This window comes from Pinus tabuliformis, chromosome 1_1, assembly GCF_031772625.1.
Source record: "Pinus tabuliformis cultivar Carrire ecotype Pingquan chromosome 1_1, CPIR1, whole genome shotgun sequence".
NCBI classification, from domain to species: domain Eukaryota; kingdom Viridiplantae; phylum Streptophyta; class Pinopsida; order Pinales; family Pinaceae; genus Pinus; species Pinus tabuliformis.
This window is the reverse complement of record NC_142297.1, coordinates 402,591,326-402,596,314: the sequence shown is the minus strand read 5'-3', so window position 1 is coordinate 402,596,314 and position 4,989 is coordinate 402,591,326.

The window sequence follows — 4,989 nt, the reverse complement described above, 5'->3', positions numbered from 1 at the left end:
GCCGGAAGGTCGTCGAGGTATGGTTGAACGATGTTTTTGATGTCATGGAAGGCATAGTTCATTGCCCTCTGAAATGTTGCCCCTGCGTTCTTTAAACCAAAGGGTAATTTTCGATATGCAAATGTGGCCCATGGACAAATAAATGCAGTCTTTGACTGGTCCTGTGGGCAGATATTTATTTGATTATACCTGGAGAATCCATCCATAAATGAAAAGATTTCACATCCGGCGCATTCATCAATTATCGGGTTGATGAAGGGTGTAGGGTATTTGTCTTTTGGACAAGCTTGATTTACATCCCTATAATCGACGCACACTCTAATTGTTCCTTGTTTTTCATAATAGGGACAATATTCGATACCCAATCGATTAGAGGAACCGGGTAAATGAAACCAGCATGGAGAAGTTTTTCACCTTCTGCCTTAATGGCAGCGGCTTTCTTGGGGTGCACCTGCCGTAGCCGTTGTCGTACTGGTTTGACATTTGCAAACATCTTGATTTCGTGTTCAACAATACTCGAGTCAATGCCTGGCATTTCACTATATGACCAAGCAAAGAAATCTCTGAATTCGCGGAAAAAAGCATCATATATTTCCAATTCTGAAGGAGAACAACATTTTCCAACATAAATATTCTCTACAACATCTGTTTTGGTCGAGATATTTATGGTGATAGTCTCTTCAATGTTGGACAAGTTTCGCTCGGAATCCACCGTGTTTACAGTATTTGATAGAAAATCAAAAACTGAAGGATGATAAAGGTCATCAGGAGTATTTTCTTCACAATCCGGAAGAAGGGAACGATGGTGATAATCATCCCATGGTGCCCCTTCAATTACCATTGATTGAACAATTCCTTCGTCGGTAACATGTACTCGCGACCAAGGATCTGAAGGGGTACCATATTCCTTAGAACTATCTATCCAAACGCTTGATGAGCGTTGATTTGGGTTTGCCTCCCATGCTGGGAACATTGATTGCTACAATATTTCTGTTGGGCTTGGAGGCAAAACCTGCGCATGATCCATGTCGATATCTTTTTCTGAGATCATTTTAGAAGATATCATATTACAGGTTCCTACCGACGCTACTTCCGCCAAATTGATTGGAGGTGGAAGGGCGAAAGTTCCCATTAATATAGGATCTTTTAGTAGGCCTACTCCAATATTTTGAAGCGAATGGTGGCTTCCATGGATCATTGGAATGCTTCCCGTAACTTGAGAACCATTGGGGAGGAAGTTTTGTTGATCGCTGATTGTAATCCCTCCTTGAAAGGGAAATGCAATCTTCCTAAAATAGGTCGACACAACAACATCCATAGCATATATCCATGGTCTTCCCAGTAGGATGTTGTAATCGAGATTTTCGTCGATTACCTCAACATCTATTTCGACTGTTTTCCCTCCTAGTTCAACCTTCAAGTTATTTAGAATACCATATGGGGTATATGTTCGTCCGTCAAATGCTTTTAATGTCATCGAAGATCGCGACAAGGTTGGAGATCCTAAAGTTTTCCAGCAACTCATCAACATAATACATGTAGATGACCCTCATCAATAATCGTTTGATGAACAGTTTTGTTGACGGCTTTCACTTGAACGAGGAAAGCTAGTTGAGCTGGTAACTGAGGATCGTATCCTTTATGATCGAAGGATACAAGATTGGAATCCTTTGGGTCTATCCCATCGATGGCTCATAATAAAGCTTGCTTTTGGGATGGGCAATTTTGTAGTACCTCAAGAGTCGACATAGCGATGGCGATTGGGCCAAACCTTCCACTATATTATAATGTTGTGCCGCTCTAGCACGGGGATTAAACGTCGACTTGTGTACTACTCCCTTTGGCGGTTTTATTGTCAACTCGGGAATGATGGGTGGCGTAACTTCTATCGAAGTTGTTGTCGAACTACTAGGTTGATCTTTATCCATGTTGTTCGAAAGCTGTGGATTCCCATAATATTTGTTCCTTGTCGATATCAAAGCATCATTTTGCTATTTTGAAACCGACAACATTAGCAATTGAGATGGGGAAGCATTTCCATTGTCAACCAGATTTGTCCCTGGATTTGGAAATGGATCAGTGAATACTGCCGAGGTTTTTGAATTCTTGAAGAATTTTTTAAGCTCAGCTCTATGTGGACAGTCTGTGGTCCAATGATCCTCATCGCATATAAAGCATGGATTTTTTGGTTTTCTATTTCCAGGAGGGTTTGCAGAAGATTTTTCAGGTGATGATTCTTCCTGTTTCTTCTTCTTCCCTTTGCCTTTCTTCTTCCCCCCTGGTTGTTTGGTTTCTTTGCCTTTATCTGTCGATACGGCATTTACTTTCGAGGCAAGAAGTTCCTCTTTTTCATTTTGACCGGATCTTACGGGCCTTTTTAGAAGTAGCCTTTGTCGATTTCGTGTCTGTTGCGCCAATCACGCCATCACCGACATGAGAGTCATTGTTTGATTTAGGAGGAGGAGGAACTGAGAATTCCGGTCTAGGAGCGTCAGGTATTTTATCGTAGAGCGTGCTGGACTGAGTGTAAATCAAGTCCAAATATTGCGCACGAGCGATAACCTGCTCTTCGGTGATGACTCCCCCTTTTGCCACATCTTTCGTGATGGAAGGCAATAATGACTTAATAAACCATTGAGCTAAAAGTTGATTGGTAACATACGTCTTCACCATTCTACAACGACGTCGCCACTCATGTATTTGATCAGATATGTGAGTGGTCGTCGTTTGTTTGAAATTGGTAAGAAGTTTCGTTCCCATTTCGTACCTTATTGGTAACTGAAAATGGGTTAAAAAGGTTGTGGCTAGGGTACTGAAGTTGTCAAATGAAGCTCTAGGAAATTCGATATACCATTTTGCTTCCGGACCAGTTAACGTCCTCTGAAAAAGGCGAAGCCTAATCGAATCATCGTTTAGGGTGTTTGATGAGCACCACAGATGAAAGGTCATCGCATGATTCGACGGATCTTCACCCGGATTTCCATTAAATTTAGGAATATCTGATGGAAGTTTATGCAGAATTGCTGGCCACCAAGGGGCGTAAGCGATTGGATCGTTTGTTAACCTATTTAAATCAGGTAACTCTAAAGTTGCCACGAATGGTAACTGTTGATTCAGGTTAGGCGAAGCATACCCAGGATAAGATGGGATTGCCTGAGCAGTTGTTCTTTGCATACCAGCATAATGCATTTGATGCTGGTAACTCTGGTAAGGTTGTGGGCATGACCATTGTAGAATGGTTGATTTTGACCATTTTGAATATACGGTTGCCCACTATTTGCAAAGATTTGTTGCTCAGAACCTTGGTATACTTGTTGGAACTGTGGTGGTTGGTATTGTACTAGCCATGGTTGTGAAACCATGTGTTGTTGCCCAATACTAACTATTTGACCAAGATGAGGGGTAATTATACCCGTTTGAACCTATGTCATTCCACTAGTCGGCGATTGTGGTTGAGTTTCAGGGTCAAGGGGCTGTTGCATTACAACCTGAGAAACCTGAGGTTGGCATACAACAGGCAGCGCTTGAACTTGCGACACCGTCACAATAGTTGGCGTAGTTGGTATACTTGACATAGGTAAGCATTGTTGCATCGAATATACAACACTTGGTTGTTGAGGTAGTATTGGTACCCAACCGCTTGACGTAATTCCAACATAACCCGAATTTTGTTGTGAACACCCATATGGCTGTCCTCCCAGAGGGGATAATGAAAGGGTATACTGCCCCCCCATACGGTGGTAATCCGGTACTTAAGGGAATGGTTTGCCCTTGAGGGCCGGACTGCCCAAATTGACCTCCAAATGGATCAATTTGTTGAGACTCAACATAAGAGTTTCCAGATATTATTCCGGATGAACAAACAGGGACAGACCATACTGTTGAAATAGCCCCTGAGTGGGCTCCTTCTAGCGATTGAGAACTAGTTGGGACAGATGGTATACCGGCGAACATTGTTGGAGTGATAGCAGGAAGTTCTGTCGTTGTTGTTTCAGACGACACAGTCCTAGATGTTGACGGTTGTTCAGGCATTTCTAGTCTATCCAAAAGATTACCTAGCGATTCTACAGGAGCTTCCACTGGTGGTAGACTAATTTCTGATGAAGAAGGATACACAGTGATCCCGACTCCAAATTGCGATAGAGTAGTAGATGGAGGATCCTCCACAATCTCTTCTATAGCAATCAGACCAGGTGGAAGGGGTAGACCGTCAGGTCCGTAAAATATTTCTGGTGCCGAAGAAGGTATGGAATCTGCAGCTATAGATGTTTGGGGAATAACACTCTCTGAACCGGTTGTAGATGGAACTGGTTCAGTGATACAAGTGTTTACCCTCAGACTAGGATCAGTACTATTGTGCTTCTGTGGCTGTTGAACTTCTTCTGTAAAGGCAGGGATACCAGAAATGTTTGGAGTAACCAGAGTCTCTGACGTTGTTGGAACACTTGTTCTAACTTTACCAGGAGATTTGGAACCGGTTAAACGAGTTCACTTTGTCCGTACTAGCTTCGATTCCGGAGCCAAAGATGGTTGACTCGTAAGCCTCCACAAACGACGGGGTTTCAATTGACTTTCTTCCACGATTGCAGATTACTCGATCAACTAAAAATCAAGGGGAAGTATGTTTCCGAATTAGATGAATTTTAGACGCTTTGACACAACTTGTTTTTTCAATTTTTAAGAGTCGAGAAAAAACAAAAGATGACTCTAGTCACCTTCGATTTTTAATGAGCCTGAAGTGACAAGTGCTCAGATGGACCTTTTCCGTTAAGGAGTCTGAAAAGGAACGAAAGGGACTGCTCTTGAAATCTAGGTAGAGGGATTACCAAACCAATCGCAAAACTGCAGAATACTTTTTACGGTATGGCAGTCAATCTTCCCGAATGTTGTGTTCAGTGCATTGCGATCAATAGGGCGGCAGACACAGCTTCCTATGGATAAAGGATTAAGCCTATTGTGGTCTCCCAAAATATACTCGATGGTATGTGG